This window comes from Eleginops maclovinus, chromosome 22, assembly GCF_036324505.1.
Source record: "Eleginops maclovinus isolate JMC-PN-2008 ecotype Puerto Natales chromosome 22, JC_Emac_rtc_rv5, whole genome shotgun sequence".
NCBI classification, from domain to species: domain Eukaryota; kingdom Metazoa; phylum Chordata; class Actinopteri; order Perciformes; family Eleginopidae; genus Eleginops; species Eleginops maclovinus.
This window is the reverse complement of record NC_086370.1, coordinates 5223202-5241418: the sequence shown is the minus strand read 5'-3', so window position 1 is coordinate 5241418 and position 18217 is coordinate 5223202. Positions and strand designations below refer to the sequence as shown.

Genomic DNA, 18217 nt, shown 5'->3' with positions numbered 1-18217 from the left:
CACATGTGCCTACTCCTCAGATGGGAAAGCAGGGTTCTGGGGTCTGACTCTGAAACACCTGCTTTATAGTGGGTGTTTATCCACAAAAGTTAAGGGCTGACCTGTGTGTAGCTAGTGGACCATTGCACAGGAGTGGCAAAGTGAAGTAGAAGAGTCCACTGTCTGCCATTATGAGAGCACACTGTGTTGTGGTGCACGTTACAAAACAGAGGCCCCTCCACTACCACAGCTACACCTACTGAGACCCAAACACTGGAGCAGAAATCACTTCCACTGCAAAAAAAAAACCCCACTTCACTACTTCAGAGCTGGTGTACAGACTATAAGGAGTATCAATGAAGACACAATGCACTTCTAAAGTGTGCTTAAATAAATGTGTTCTTTATGCTGTTGTTTATAACACATGATTAAATATGTAGGTAGTTTGTAGTTGGTATATTACAGTTTATTCAAATGATTTATATTTCATATTGTGCATTCCATGTAATTAATATCATATTTACTGTAAAGGTGTATTGCTGTTATCGTATTTTATTACTTTTACTTCTAACGGAGTATTCCTACGCTCTGGTACTTCTGCTTTCACTTCAGTACAAGATCTGAATACTTCTCCAACCTAACTCCTATCATATTTACTGTTCAGGTTTATTTTCATTTGATCCTATTTTATTATATTTGTAATAATGTCCAATGCATTGTAAACACGCTGCTGCAACACATCACATATCTGGGATTGGATACATCAGTTAGTATATGGCTCAAAAAACACATTTGAAATAAAAGTCGATTACATACAAATACAGGTCATTTTATGTAAGTGTGGCATTTAGTTTGTTAAAAAATACAGCTTAATTAACCTGCAATTATCAATGTATCTATCGTTATTCATTAAAGCAGTAGGCCTATGTGCCAACGGCTGGGTGTATGGGGAATCCACTCTGTATTTAAAAGGGGAAAAGTTTACTAAGTAGATTTTTCTCAATAGTAATAAAGCATGAGTGAAAACCTCGGCTCTGTCAACTGGAATTATGTGTTGCCAGATAGCGATAGAAGGTCACTGAAGTAGCCACACGTATTGCCACATTACCATTTAATACGAAAACTTTTTTTCAAGGCAGACCCCGCTAACCACACAACACTACCCATACACCTTCACCGTATCTATTATTCATGCACGCTACACTGCCTAGCCGTAATGCATGTCCACGGATTTACTTTGCCCTTTGAAAACACAAACGGTGTCTTACCACGTCCAGGTCCGTCGGAGTTTGAAGGAGAAACATGGAGGGTATTTAAACGGTCCCGTCGGCTACAGAAGAACAAGCCGTCCCCGCTCCCCGAGACTCTGACACACAATGGCGCTGATAGGAGGAGATAACTGAAGTGAACCACTCACAGGAATGCTGCTGCCTTCACGCGCTGTCGGACATACTCGCGATGTAAGCTGCACGTGCGTTTATGTCCCGCACTCGGTGTCATTTGAAGCAAATACGTGACATGATATTAGTTAATTACATGATGTGTCAACCAAATACACACAGTGTTCGATGAGTCGGAGATGTATTAAAAACTAGGTCAATATTTACTTCAAACGTTATTATGTAAGTCAGGGTAATGTATGGTGAATAATGCAGTTTACATTAAGAACATAGTCAAATTAGTGTGTACCAAAAGGTTACATTTAAAGACAGCTAAATGCTGTTGAAAGTCAATAAGGTGCATTACACCAGCTATTCAACTTTTTTTATATTTATTCATATGGTAAATATATTTTTTATGGTAGCATTTCTGCATAGAAATCCCCCAAAAATGTTCTCTTTAATTGTATAAAACATATTTAATTGGGAAATATTCAACAGGGATACAGTAATGCTATATTTTATGTATGCATATTTCCTAAAAACTCATATTGTTGATAGACACTTTGCCTAAAGCACCAACTTTACTTCAGAGATCATTCTTAAATGAAACAATGGCATAGTAACTGCTGCTATGACAGAATCCATTTTGTCAAGGCAGGTAGATTTCCGAGGAGCACGTGAAGGCAGCAGGAGAAGCTGAAACCGAGCAGCTGCCCGGAGAAGTGGTGTCGTCAACTTTGCTCCGCCCACACACACACACACACACACACACACACACACACACACACACACACACACACACACACACACACACACACACACACACACACACACACACACACACACACACAGTATGTTGTGTCATAGTGTATCTTTCTATTCCTTTTAGTATAAAATATGTTATTAAATGGCAGCAACATTTTGAAACTGGACCCCTGATCTTATCAGAGATGTATCATATCTGCCAGTGTTTTGCACTTCGACATGTACTAAGAATTTGAATCCATTGATTTGTTCTATTATTGACATAAGAATGGTGAAATGAGTTCTGGACTGATGGTGCTGTTTGGCTGTTAGAGAAGCCTGTCCTACCCGCCAATCAGCAGATGGCAGAATGCTGCCCGGTAAACTCAAACAAAACCCAGCAGAGTCTGCTTCAACCTGACAAACACACCAGTGGATCAGGGCAGAAAATGGGCATCTTAGACCATTTGTGATTGTGATGTCCCCTGCTGCACACCCACCCAGTTGTGATCTGAAACATTCACAATCACAATACAACAACACAGGCTGCCAGTGTTTAGGGTTAGGCTTTGATCATTGGCTGTCACAAGTATTTCCATATTTTAAAGTCCACTGTTTACAGGAATGAATCTTTAGTAGCGGTATCATACAAACCGTTGTATGATAAATGGTTAAAATACGGAGAGTTTAATGGTAGCTGGAGAGGTGCTAGTTTACCTTCTGGGAACTCCCGAGGTACCCCAAAACTGCACAAAATAAAGGGTGATCTTCGAAACATATTTTGCTCTAGAACATTGGTGAAACAAAGCTAGCTCTTAACAGTCTAAAAAGCTTCCTTGATCTGTGTTGTTTAATCCACTTTGGGACACTTTAGTCAGCTGTGCTAAAAAAAAACTCTCAGAGCTAACTAACTTGCTAACTGTGAGCTTGGTTGCTAACGGGACACTCATTTCCACGACCATAGCAAAGGATCAGCAGCTCAAAAGGCGGAACCTAAGTTCCTGGGGTGGATGCTTCAGATAAAAAGAAACTTGGTATGATGGAGCCAGCACAATGAGTGGGCGTGTGAGTGGAGTACAACAACACATTAGGGAGCTTCAACCACGGGCACTATTCACACATTGCCGAAGCCACACACTCAATCTTGTGGTAGTCCATGGATGTTCTGACATCCCCCTAATCAGGAACACTGTGGCTACCATTGAGAATGTTGCAGTGTTTTTCTCTGCGTCTGCTGTTAGGAAGAACATGTTACAAGAACAACCACAAGGAAGCAAGGAAACACAGTTAAGTGACAAAAGAAAAACAGGAGACATCCCACTCATGTCGGACAAACGCTGGGGAAGACAGTGGGTGCTTTTCTGGAATAGAATCAGGAACATCATCAAACTCCAACAAGGTTAGCAACCTATGTCACAATATAGAATCATTTGACACAATCGTCACTGCTGTCACAACAAACAAAATTCTAGGCTACATCCAGCCATTGACTAAAGAGTAACAGTCACCAAATATCGACCTTATGACTGCCTACAAAGAGGCCAGAGAGGTGGCTCAGGTCATTTCCACACTAAGGAATGAGGAGGGCTTCAGTGAAATGTATGAGAAGTCAACAGAACTTGCCAGCACCACTGACGTGGTTCCAGTAAAAATACGTGTTACCAATAGGCAGCAAAACAGAGCGAACACACCCTCAGTCAGTTGAAGAACATTACAGACTCAATCTGTTCTACCCTTTTATTGACGCTGTGACAAGCCAACTAAACAGCAGGTTTGTGGAAAACTCTGAGCCAGCTATGCGTGCTACATATCTAATACCTTTAGCTTTGTCTAGACTTGCAAAAGAAAAGCAAGAAATGATGGTGTCATGGTACAGTGAAGACCTACCTCAGCCAGACTCCATCAACCAGGAGCTTCACAGATGGAACCTCCAACAGTGCTGGCATCAACAGCAAAAGAAACATTGAATCAGATAGAAATGCAGTACTACCCCAAAATCCACTGTATCCTCTCCATCTACCTCACACTACCAGTGACCACCTGTTCATGTGAGAGGTCGTTCTCTGCATTGAGGCGGCTGAAGACCTGGCTACAATCAAGTATGGGAAATGACAGGCTTTCAGGACTTGCAATGATGCACGTCCATAGAAACAGAGCACTGGATCCTGAAAGGATTCTCCAGCGCTGGGATGCCTCTGGACACAGAAGGATTGCATTGGCTTTTGATAGAAAGGTATAACATCAATGCTATCCTTGAAACATTTCTTATTTAAGGCTATTCATGTTTGGTATATGATGGTGTATTGTCAACAATCAACATTCATATAGACTAATTCATGTCATTTCAGTGAGTCTACATTGAACTGCCCTCTCTTCGGCTGATTTCCACTGCCCTCTCCATGGATAATCAACACATACTAAATCAACCTATTGTTCCCTTATGATGACATTTAGTGTGAATTTTCTTTTTGTTGAACAATTTAATTAAACATTGTCAACATTCATTATCAGACGTTTCGTGATCATTTTAGCCTCTTCTGTATGTCCTTCCAAACGCCTTAAAAAGCCCATATCTAAATCAGGGAAAAAAGAAAAAAAAAACCTAGCCAGCTGTTGTTGGACCTCGGTATTTCCAAAAACCTGCATACGGCCATGGCAGCTAGCACGGCAAAGTAGCAGCATTTGCGCTCAATCTTTAACTCAAAAGATGGATTTGTAAGACCCAAGCATGTCTCAAAAATGTCTTACTTTTTAGTTATGCAGTTTATTCTCCGACACTGAAAGTAAATGGTGCAAAACAGCTAATAAGCAATTCAAAGTCTTTGGCTCTTAACTCTCAAATGTCAGCACTGTCAACGCATATTTCTATTGGTCAATTGTGCACATTTGCTGATCAAAGGTCACAGAAGTTCTACACGACACAAAATAACTGTGCCGATTTATCAACAGATCTACTTTATAAAGCAATTTAAGTAAAGCTAACAGATTTCAACTTTAATTTCTACCTCTAAAGAAGTGATGTAACCTGGCCTAAAGCCATCATTGGTTGAACGTTTGCTAGAGACAAACATTTCCACCAATGGACAGTGAGAGGTTTTTTATAAAAAAGACTAAACTGCAAGCAGAGCAGACACCAGAGCTTATGGGAAAAATACTGGTCGAACAATAAAAGACAGGAATATTCTGTAATTCTAAGCAACAGGGATTCATAACATACTGGTATCACGCAGCCTGAATGCAACCTCAGCTGGAGTGGGCGGGTGAGCTCTGTCTGTGCATTCATACGTAGCTTTTTTTGGTGAATGGAGATCTGATTTTAGTCCTGTGTTCATCTCTCTGGACTCCGAGTCATGAATGCTGAGCAGCGAGGAGGGATGGCTCTAAATAAAGATTTCAGGTCAAAAACAGGAAATGGCTCAATAAGCAGGGAGGGCAGGGCCATAGCAACACCAACTGGAGAGCTGCACCGACAACATCCCTCTCTCCATATATCTTTATTTATTCCTGCCCCACTCTTTTTTTATGTTGCCTTCTTGCTGTTGCTTTATACTTTTTTGCCCCTCTCTTCATATATCCTTGCCTCTGCTTTTCTGTAGTTTTCTTTCATTCTGTCTATTTATTTCCTTCATTCAGAGGTTTTGATTTGAACTCAGTGACCACAGAGAAAAATCATCAGGACAGAAAATGTGTGAGTATGTTACTCTGTGCACGTATCAGGTTATGCGTCTCTACCAGTGGGAACCTGACTCATTGTGTGTTCACTGGTCCCACTCATTACTCAGGCTCGGTGCATGCGGCTACATGTTGCTTCTATCTATCAGCTATTGCACCTTCGGGTGGTAACACTGAGGATTACGACTGTAGCCCGAATTAGTTCACAAACCGTCATGTTACATTTATACTCACAGTGACAACACACATGCATTTGTATATAATGGTCTATAAACACACACACACACACACACACACACACACACACACACACACACACACACACACACACACACACACACACACACACACACACACACACACACACACACACACACACAGAGTGTTACTGATCTGTTTAGTTTTCATAAACACTATGGATGATTTCCTATATGACTTGTGGTAAAGGGAATATGAGCCATTTCTAGAAGTTACTATGTAATCAAAATGGCTAGTAGCTTGCATCGTACAAAAGTCCAGGTTTAGTAACTGGCAAAAATGATCGGAAATGAGAAATTATTAACATGAATGTTCAAAATGTGTGTTTATTTTTTCCTAAACTACACAGTTTTACCTGTTTTCTGTCAGGCCTAGAAAATCTATGAATTGGTCCTGGGAGGAAACGTTACTTTTTGGTTAAACAGATTTTTTTTTAATAATGTTTCCTGTGGTGAAAAATCAGCAACATCCTTATAGATTTGTTTGAAGAGGAGTTTGAAAGAAATGTCTTCATTACATTGGGAAACTATATGCCTGAAGTGAGGTGCTCAGGCAGAGCAATTTCACCTTTCATCATACATATTTTATCATATCCAAATTTGAAATTTCAAACACCAAAATAGACCAAAATCAGAGAAAACATCCATGTGCTGGCAGATTAGTGGAGGGTGTGAGAACAGAACCACAGAATATTATTAATACTATTAGATATGGGTGTGGCACCAAAGCCTGACATTGAGAGAGAGGGGCAGAAAGATGGGGAGATAGGAAGGGAGGGAGGAGGGAGGGGAACGACTCCCCACCAAAAACAACCATCTGCCTTCTTTCCCATTATCTTCACTTTCTCTTTGTCTCTACGTCCTCCCGTTCTTTCTTTGTCTCTTCACCAGTCTTTATACTAGTGCCCTTCTCCCCATCTCTGCGCTAAACCACCATACACAGGAAGAATGGTTCATCATTACCCCGCACTATTTTAATTGATATAAACACAAAGTGTTGGTAGAATGTTTCTGTTTGCTTTCCCACAATCATTCTTTCTTCTCTTTACATTGAGGTTTCAAAAGCGTGTTGAGTGTAACGCACTTCAAAGGGGGAAAGCACTCCAGCCGTGCTGCCTTTGAGTGAAATATGCTCAAAAAATGTAGTCATGCCACCTAGACTCAGTAATGTCACAGTAGTGGGTTCTTCTGATGATGGTGACCTAAGAATGTGACACTCAACAGCTGCTCTGCGGAATTGTTATGTAATATTTAATGCAATTTATCCAGCATTCAAAATCATGGTAAACTCAAAAAATTATTTATCATAATTTGAAAGTTTCATAAACTGTAAAAACACACTCAAATGTTAGTAATCTAAGACAGTGGATCCCAACCCGGGGTACGAGACCCCTTGGGGTACCTGATGGGTTGCAGGGGGTACATAATCCTGGTGTCCTGCCCCCAGAGCTATGAATCCTTATGAAAGACAAGCAAGCTCAAGTGTCTCATTAAAAGCTCTATTCTTAACAAAATATGTTGACACTGCCAGAAGTGACTCTTAATATTGTTTTTTTTCACCGGCAATAAGTGTAAATGTCAAGTTTAAATGCATTTGATATAAGGCTGAATTATGCAAGTGATTTTCATCTAAGGAGCAGTTTGGTTGAATATGATTACAAAGGGTTTAATACAAGAAAAATGTAGGTGACAGTAAGGGGGTACTACTTGACCAGCTCAAGGGGTACACCAGACAAAAAAGGTTGGGAACCACTGGTCTACCACTGGACACAGACACTTAAAACACCCACACTGAACAATGCCATAGTAATGAATAACAAGGTTACCCTGCCCTGAAGCATAGTCTGTTTTACCCTCTTTTGTACTCTTAACGGTACCATCATTTTGTTAAAGTACTTCCTGCTCTATTAAAAAACTTCAAAACTTTAAAACATCAAGGGGAGCGGTAGGGTCATTTCCTCATAGACTTCTATACAAATGGATCTTTCTTTTTTTTTTGACACCAGTTGAGCGACACCTGTTGGCTGTTAGATAGAATGCAAGTTTAAGTCACCTCTGCATTGGCTTCACTTTTTCGTCCTGGTTTTCTTTAACAACACAAACAAACCACACTGTATTCCTGAAACAGTGGAAGACCTTTCTATTCAAAACTCAGAGCCGAAACAAATTGTACTAACTGGGTGAACACACCAGGGTTTAATTTAACGGTATACATTATGCTTCATCAATTGTGTCGTTCCATGTATGGTAAGATTGCCAAATTTGCCTTTAGGTTGTTTTTTTAAGAACAACATATACAACATAAATTAAAAATGGTTGTGTCAAGATGATGAACCCACAAATGTGTAATTATCAGGTGATAGTGGAATCGTGCAACTAATGATCTATCTAGGCTATTTTCATCGTTGAGTCATTCCTACTATCCTTCGGATTACAGTTTGTTATCTAAACAACCAAGTTTGGATTCCAACCCTAACCCCAGTTTTGGAATATGAGATCCCCCATCTGCCATTGGATGCAACTGAATATACTTGGGAAAGCTGTGCAAAGTGTCCAAGTTCTTACTCGGTATCTCCTAGTTAACCCTAAAATGTCCCAGCCTCCCCATTTTGAATGCAGTGTCATTAAATAATCAGGTTGCTGTAAATCTTGATATCTGCTCATAACAGCACATCAGCAGCTTTGCCTTTTTCTTTCTGTCAAAATGCATCCTTAAAGGTCATACCCAGGCACATTTTGGATAGGTTCTAGCCATATTTTTGTATCCAACCACAGCTATAAATGGTCAACAACAAATGGGCTATGACCTCCTGTTTCAATAACATTTATTAAAATAAGTAACTTCAAATATGTACTTCTTCATTGGGGCAATTGGAGGCAATAAAGTCTGAATTTATCCAAAGACTTTCTTTAAGCATTGTCTGTTTTGGTCTTTTCATAGGACGACAATAAGAAAGATATACAGTAACACCTGTGTCTTTAGATTTACAATAATACGAGAACTCCTCAACCAAAGATCCCTCCTTCTGTAAAAAAACTGATATTTATTGAGGTCTATATATATCTAAACTACTAACCAAAACATTACATCTAGTAATAGCAGGGCCTGGACTAAGAACATGGGTGACCGAGACAGAAAGAGAAAGGGAGGTGTGTTTACTCATGGTTGTGTGCCGCCTCCAGTGTCAGGTGACTTACAGGAAAGAAGTTGTTGTTCTCTCTCTCTCTCTCTCTCTCTCTCACGTAACATTTTCCTTGTTCTTTCAACTTCCGAGATCATTTTTCTCTCTCTATTTGCCGACTTAACTGGCATGTCGTTTATCAGACAACCCAATCAGAGTGTAAAATGTCAAATACAAGCAAGACCTTATGCGCCCAAATCATATTAAATGATAAGTGATTTGATTTGAAAGCAAGCAAAAGACAGTTTTTTAAGTTGAGTACATGTTGCAAATAAGTCAAGCCAGCCAAGACATTATGAGACACGGTAATAACCACCTTAGACATACAACACAGTGCTCTGTTGTATGTTTTAATGGCTTTTGGCTCGAAGCTATGTGAAAAAAGGTTTACTGTAACCTTTGACTGTGTGTGTGTGTGTGTGTGTGTGTGTGTGTGTGTGTGTGTGTGTGTGTGTGTGTGTGTGTGTGTGTGTGTGTGTGTGTGTGTGTGTGTGTGTGTGTGTGTGTGTGTGTGTGTGTGTGTGTGTGTGTGTGTGTGTTTGAGCTCATCCGTAGCAAACTGGTGAGCATGACACATTCCAGGAGGACAACTCACCAATAATCCAGCAGTAGATGGGACACAGATACATCTGTCCACTTGGAAACTCAACAAAAAACACATTGATGACAGAGAATTCAGTTCCCACAATTTTCTTTTTGGGTCACAAGTTAGCTACATTCTGAGCAACTTAAATGGGAGCAGAGATAGGGTACGTTGTGATACTGGGAGTGATGGTATTAGCAGTAAAGCTAACTGTCGTTGCAGTAGAAAGACTTCTTACATGTATGCATTTTTCCCTCCCTTATACCTTTGCTGTCTTGCCCATAATTATACATACTCCAGGTTTTAAAAAAGTGTGCTTCTGAAACTGAACTGCACTGAGAAGTCTTTGGAGGGAGTTCCTGTCGATGAAAACAGGAAGGTCATTAATCTTTGAGAGAAAACGAGCCGACTCGCAATTCACAGCACGAGGAAGTGACACCAGCGGTTCAGCTTTAGAAACTAGCCGCAGTTGAGCTGGATATCCATCTTTCTTTTCCCAGCAGCCTTTTTTACAAACTCTTTCAGCATCGACAGATGGCCATTGTGGTGTGGATTGTTCAGTTTTTTATCAGGGATACAGTCGAAACAATGTACTAATAGAAGGAAGTGATAGATAAAAGTAAAGCAATCATCATAGGTCAGCTTTGATTAAAGGGTTACTACTCTTTTATGTTTCGCAGACAGAACCACATTGGATCACCTAACCGGAGAGCTCTGAGATAAAAAAAATGACGTCCCAGAACCCAAAAATACCTGCAACTGAACCTGACACGTTCATTATTTGAAAACTGGGATCCAAACCCATGAATAAACCAGAAATGTCAGACCCAAAATTAGGGATAAAGACCGATCAGCAACAATGTCACAGCTGATAACATTTAATTTACAAGCACTAAAAAAGAGCATTGTGTCCTAACCATGTTGTTAGTATGTAATCTGAAAGTCGGTGAAATTCATACATGTTTCAGGTAATTCCACTCTTACTGATTGCATTGTTAATTCACTTCAGTTTAAAAGTCCACTGATCAAAGCGTGGTATTCTCAGATCCATTCTTGTATAACACATCATTCTAACAGACCCAGGCTTGAATAAATCCTGATCCGACCAGTTCCCAATTAGCCATCCAAACCGTGCAGATCCCGGGTTAGGACATCCACACTAAGATGAATATAAAAAAGCGCTGTTTTGTCAGCATTGGCCTTCCATATCGGATGTATGAGTTGAAGCATTGATATTGAAATATGAAAAAGTCAGAGGTCACAGAACGAAAGGTCACCCTGAAACAAGTAATTGTAGTAGACGTATAGAGTAGAATGTACCTTTGGTAGTATCTTTTAAGAGTACAAAGAAGTCGTTGTTAAGCTGTAATTAAAATAAGCTCCTCCTTTACCAACTACATTAATCAGACAAACATTAATACATCACTCATCATAAAGCAATGTCAGATATATAATGCTGAAAAAGGCATGGTAGGATTTTGAATGCAGCTCTTTCTTTTTCCACCACTAGGAAACCCTGATGTGATTATAGTAGATTACATGGACAGTAATCTATTACATCTTCCCGCCTGCTGCCCTCCTACGCCAGAGCAGACTGGCTGAGTCAGCGTCGCTGCTCTATCACGATTCAGCCTGACACACTTTCCCTCCCTCACCCCCTGCCTCCCCCCCACTTCCCTTCATGAATCTCTTCATTCACCCTGAGCAGTGTTCAAAACGTCCTCGCTGTCTCTCTCTTTCTGTTGTGTCTGGTTGCTCCTATCTCTTTGCGAAAAGGATATGAACACTGCCCTCTCCCCACCACCTCCATTTTCTCCCCTTTTTTCATTCTATTGACCCCCCCCCCATCCCTCCTCTCTTTCTCCCTCCCTCCCGCCCTGCTGGCTGCCTTCAGGGTAGCAGAAGGGAAGTGAATGGCTTCAGCCCTCCCAGCTGGTCCCATCACCCAGCAACCCAGAGCAAAACAAAAGAACACACACATTCACCCACACACACACACACACACACACACACGCTAGCCTATGAACAGGCAGGCAATGCACACACACAGGTTCACACACACGCGTATCCCCATTTTTGCCACCTCCAAAACTCACACCCCCCAAAAAAAGCCAGTCAGTCAGCCATCCCGCGCAGACTCCTACCCATCATCCCTTCCTCCAGTCCCCCACCCATCACCCCCTTCTCCCACTCCCCCATGACCCCCTCAAGACACCCGGTCCTTTGTCCACACCCTGCTCGGCACAAAAAACATATTTTGGGGGAAAAAAAAACCCAGATGAACATGTGTTGGTCCCAAAAATGAATTGGGCACAAAGCGGAAAGCAAATGCAGCGATAGTGTTTGTGGTGCTCACACGCAAATGAACGCACACACACACACACACACACACACACACACACACACACACACACACACACACACACACACACACACACACACACACACACACACACACACACACACACACACACACACACACACACACACACACACACACACACACACACACACACACACACATGCAAGAAAAGTGGCAACTGAGCACCAAAACAAAGCTCCATTGTTGTATCAAATTCTGTAAGTAGCCTGTAGCAAACCGCAACTCACTGAACGGCTGTGTGTGTGTGTGTGTGTGTGTGTGTGTGTGTGTGTGTGTGTGTGTGTGTGTGTGTGTGTGTGTGTGTGTGTGTGTGTGCGTGCGTGCGTGTACTTAAACTTGCCTCTGGGATCCTCTGTGTTATTACATCAGTGTGTGATTGTCAGTGCATTCCAAACTTGTTAACTTGTTGCAGTCAGCGCAGTGGAGATAATAAATGGTGGTTTGAATTGTATGGCCCTCTGCTGAAGCCACACTAGAGTCTTTCGAAATAAAAGTCACTGAGAAATCTGTAGTTTCTCATTAAAAGAGGTCATAGAATGCTCATTTCAAGGTTCATATTTGTATTTTGTGCCTCTGCTGTGACATTTCTCCATGCTTTAATGTTCAGAAAGCAATTTATTTTTCTCATACTGCCTCTTTTCACCCTTTGCCTGAAACCAGAGCCTAGTCTGCTCTGATTGGTTAGCTGGCCGGCTCTGTTGGGATTGGTCAATCGTTTAGAGATGTCCCGCCCCTTAGAGTGTCACTATAATATTTTAGAGTATTAGTCAATGGAAGTGCAAGTGTCAAATAAAGATGTCACTACGTTAGGGAAGTAAAAAATGATTCTAGTGGAGGGGTTTTAGGCAGGCAGGGGCAGCATAAATATATTTCTGGGACGCTGTGCAAACATTGAAACTCAATTTATGTGACATACTACTGCTAGAGGGTTGTTTCATACATGGATGTCAATACACATTGGTATATATTCTCATTGATTCTACGCTTTGTTGCATATGTGGGTTTTTTCCATTTGTAGCTGTTATATTCAAGGCATGAGAACCCTAACTCTAGACAGAAATCCACTACAGCTGTAAGAAAAGGACTAAAATGGAGGAGCTATTTTGCCAAAACATAAAAATGGGTCTTTATAAAAGCAGTCAGAGCACAGCAACGACTGGAGGGGAAAAAAACGAATGGGCTGACAAAATATTTATTATCAGAACAGTAATTGTGAGCCAAACCAAACCTGTAAGAAAAACGCTTTACTCTGACAAAGTTCAGCCCAAACTGCTCAAACAAACAAATACAGTGAAAGTGAAATGCAGTGAGACTTTCTGGGAACAACACAATGTGGAAAACCTGAGAATGGGAGCCGCTTCCAGCAGGATATGGATATGTAAAAACAAAAAGGAAAAAAACTTGCAGACTCATTTGGTATGTTGCTTGTCCAGAATGGGGTAGTTTGGTTGTATTCAAAGTTAAACCAATGTTGTCCAGTCCAATTAGGCACTCTTAATTCATAGGCATCAGGCGACGTACACTGTATTATCGCGCCATTTTTGTGTGTTGTCACAGCTTGTAATAACAACAGAAAAGATGGTAGAAGATCCAAGGAAAGTTCATAACAATCGATAAAGTTCTTAAAAAAAAGGTTGTGATGTTGTATTGACAGTCATCTGTATTCTTGAAAGCCTTCGGGCTATCTCCGATGTAGGGGGACGGATTAAGATGTAATGTAATGTCGGGAAAACCAGGGCAGATGATCCAAAAATGTAATGGACAAAATACATTTGGAGGTTAAAAAAAATTGGATCATAACCAATGATCGCTGTCTTATTCAAATATCGCAGTCCTTACATTTAGATGTACTGTATTTGCTGCCATGACAATCTATGTAATGGAGTCGGTCACAAATATGGCTGCTGCTATTCTGGAAATGACATATTCATACTGATGTCTACTAGGCCTACAGTTTTCACCAAATCAATAAGCCTGAATAAACTTAAATCTCCACATTAATAATTCAACAGAAAAATCAGCAACAGAATGAACAGACTCAATTAAATCACAAAATGTGTAGCTTCAAAATAAGTATAGATTTTTTGGGACCAATAGGCTGGGTGCAACCGACAATGCGTAGGTTCTTTTTACCCTCATGATGGAGCAATGCAACATAAAGCAGATAGTTACTATACATGTACCCTGTGCATGCATGAGCAACTGTGTGTAACATGGTGTGTTTATTTGTTGCCCAAAACACACAACCTGCTTCCACATGGAGCCCAAATAAGGGTGCTACACACATCATCATTCAGTGAGACACCCAAACAGTCATCTCCACAAATGCTACTCTGTGCTATTGACACAGATATCAGCCACTTGAATGGCTGCCAAGCTGACACAGCAATGTAACAAAAAGTATATTTTATTAATCTATAATCACCCAACGGCTGTATGCCAAATATCCCAATATCAGCACCGGGCTGTTAGCACTGCCTTGCTTATTGGACACTTGCCACGGCTGGATGTTTTCAGTGGCGGCCCTATACGGTCCCTAATGCGATATGTTATCGACAGCACACTGTACCGTATGTAATGCTGTAGAGCAGGGGTGTCCAAACTGAGGGCCACATACAGAAAAAATATACGGAGAGCTGGGCCACTTATAAAAGTGAATATTGTCTCAAAAGTTAAGTTATAAGTTAGCAAAGCAAATCAAATGTAGGTGAATACTACATACGCAATACTTGGAAATGCTTTGGGAAAAAAACAGCCTACATCCCATCTCTCTTCAGGGTTTCATTTATTTTGTTGGCAGCTCATTCCTTAAAACAGAAGCCTCAGATTGCTTATGATAAGAGTAAATATGAAGGTTACATTTCAAGCTTGTTATAGAAATAAGTTATTGGGTTTCTTTTTATAGTTGATAAAAAGAAACCCAATAAGTTATTTCTAAGATTTGTTAGAAAATGTTTTAAATTCTAAATGACTCAATTTATTTGAAAATTGGGCTCATTAATATATTTGAACATATATATTTGAGAAGTACAATATAAGAGAAGCAAAAGTGGGCCATATTCCATTTTACTTTTAGAATTTGCTGAGGGCCGATTCAAAATGGCCTGCGTGCCACATTTGGCCCCCGGGCCGTAGTTTGGACACCCCTGCTGTAGAGGCTTCTGGGAGCACAGACCTTCATGTTAATGCTTGTGTATATAGTACAAATGTTGATATTCTTTAAACTAAAAAAGGGATTCTAAACACTGCCTTGGCTGGGCCCAGTGCCTAAAGTAAGACCAGTTTTACTCTAACAGCAGCTTTTAAAATATGTTGCACAGGACACTTAAAAGCAGAAAAAAACCACAATGGAATTCCTGCAAACATGGTGACACGTTCAGAGTCAACAACATGATGTTGAGCACTGAACAGCATATTCTTACCGTCTGTTCTCACAGAGGAAGAGTGTGTGGGTGGGGGTATTCCACCGGAGTAATGATGTAACATGGACTACTACACAGGTGGAGCAATGAGTCACTCTGCAGAGGGAGGTCACATGATATCGTCCCAACAACTCAACATCTGTGTGAGTGTGGCTTCATGTACAGACAAAATGTTCGGAGGATGTCCTTTTCTCTACAAGCACTGCAGAGTCCACCATAACAAGGCATTTACACTGTAATCATCTGAAATAAATGGTAACCCTTTCTATCTATCCATCCATCCATCCATCCATCCATCCATCCATCCATCCATCTTATAGATCCATATCCATCCATCGATCTTATAAATCCATCCATCCATCCATTTATCTTATAGATCCATATCCATCCATCCATCCATCCATCCATCCATCCATCCATCCATCCATCCATCCATCTTATATATCCATCCATCCATTTATCTTATAGATCCATATCCATCCATCCATCCATCCATCCATCCATCCATCCATCCATCCATTCATTTATCCATCCATCCATCTTATAAATCCATCCATCCATCCATTTATCTTATAGATCCATATCCATCCATCCATCCATCCATTTATCTTATAGATCCATATCCATCCATCCATCCATCCATCCATCCATCCATCCATCCATCCATCTTATATATCCATCCATCCATTTATCTTATAGATCCATATCCATCCATCCATCCATCCATCCATCCATCCATCCATCCATCCATCCATCCATCCATTCATTTATCCATCCATCCATCCATCCATCTATCGAATAATCCACCCATTATTTTATCAATCCATCCATCCATGCACCTTAAAAATCTATCACTTTTCCATCCATCCCTCGATCTTATCCGTCCACTGATGTGTACATTCACCCATCCATCCAACCATGCATTCATCCACCCTTCCATTCTCTCTCTGATTGCAGGCTGATCTATTATTAATACTTTTCTCTTTTGCATCTCATTAAGAGGCCTGCTCTCCTGACATCTGATCCATCTGTTCATAGTATGTGCTTCGTTGTGTGTGTTCTCAATGTTCACCATATGAACCTCAACTCTACACCTGTCCTGTCTGCTCTGGATCTCTGAACACAGTACATCACTTCCACAGTCATTAGGTACTAAGGTCATTACGATGCACATCATAAGCATACTGTAAGTACAGCAGGAAACACATAATGTTGTAAGGAATCATGATTAATATTATAGGACCTGAAGGACTAAAATGGTTAAGTCCAATAACATAATTACATTTTAAAGCACCTGTTACTGATGGAAAAATGTATGAACGTACTGATTTTGATACTTTAATTTATAATTAAAAATAAAAATAAAGACAATTCTAATAATTTACCAAAAAATGGGTGGAGTTGAGATACCATTAATTAACCTCCATGTCTAATTTTAAGTACTCAAAAAATCATATAAATCATTTACACTACATATTTACAGAGCATTATTTCACATTTTATGTGAAATATCTCAACATTAGTGGATGAAAATGTCTTCTGTTCCTCTCTCGTTTTTAGTGCATCACAGTAGATTGTTTAAGCAAAGTTTGATAAGGGGGCACTGATTACTACGTGAGCGAAAAAAGAGAAGGCAAGGTGCTGCTTAGTCAGGAAAAGGAGGTCAGTGCCTGGAGGGGTGGAGGACTGGTGAGCACTCAAATTAAAGTCACTGAGATTATGGAGCACACACAAACACTATTGTGAGGGCGGATGGACAACTTACTAACCCTTAAAATACTAGTGTACATCCTACAAAATATAAATTGCACTGCTGATGTATGACATCATTAGTCAAAATGGCTAAATGTTCACATAATTGGTTGGATTATGGTCCTACTGATCCTTTGATATCATGCAATTTTGTACCAGCAGAATTGAACAGCTTTACGAAATAAAAAACATGACTAAATCTCTACTGTCTTTAATTGTCAATGACCCCAATGTCTTCTGTTTACTTCATTTGCATCGCAGCAGTTGCGTCATTTACTTCAGCCGGAGCACATTTTTAGAGAATCTGTATACAATTTGTTTTTTACCTCGTATGTCATTGGGCCGCATATAGAATGTACTTTGGATTCCGGAGTGAATGCACCATTAGGAAACCTGGGTTAGCAAATGATCAATTGTGTAACACTGCTATAGAGTGGTGCAGGAATGGGTCATAAACCCCGGAAATGACTTTGCATTTTACGGCTTCCGGTTCCCTCGCCTTAAAGTCAACATGTTTATTGTTAATAACATCTTTGGTTTAAACAAGCCAAAGCAATATTCACCTTTTGATCACAACGTAAAATACGTCAGTAATACCGCACTAGATACTTCTATGTGTGATTAAAACAGTGGTTGCTAAATAAATAAACTACTGGAACGTCATCACACTACCATTAGCTGCCTTTAGTTTAGCAATGGTGATGCTCAGCCATGCAATCATGATACAGTTTGTTTATAGCAGGGGTGCCCAAATACTTCCCGATGGAGGGCCAAAATTGAACGTGAGGGGAGGGCCGAGGGCCAAAATGATCATTTTGCAGTACATTAAGTGTACGGTAAATATATGAGTGCAGTACATTA

At 40.4% G+C, this 18217-nt stretch overlaps 1 protein-coding gene across 2 annotated transcripts in view; it reads right to left on the bottom strand.

Moving 5' to 3' along the window:
- The window catches only part of sertad2b (SERTA domain containing 2b), a 38896-nt gene that overhangs the window by 13358 nt on the left and 7321 nt on the right, over nucleotides 1-18217 (bottom strand). The window contains exon 1 of one of the 2 annotated variants that reach the window (XM_063875086.1): nucleotides 1248-1447. The exons of the other annotated variant lie outside the window; for it this stretch is intronic. The gene's annotated coding sequence lies outside the window, so the exon portion shown is untranslated. Of the gene's footprint in view, nucleotides 1-1247; nucleotides 1448-18217 lie in introns of those variants that run through there. 2 annotated transcript variants of the gene reach the window in all.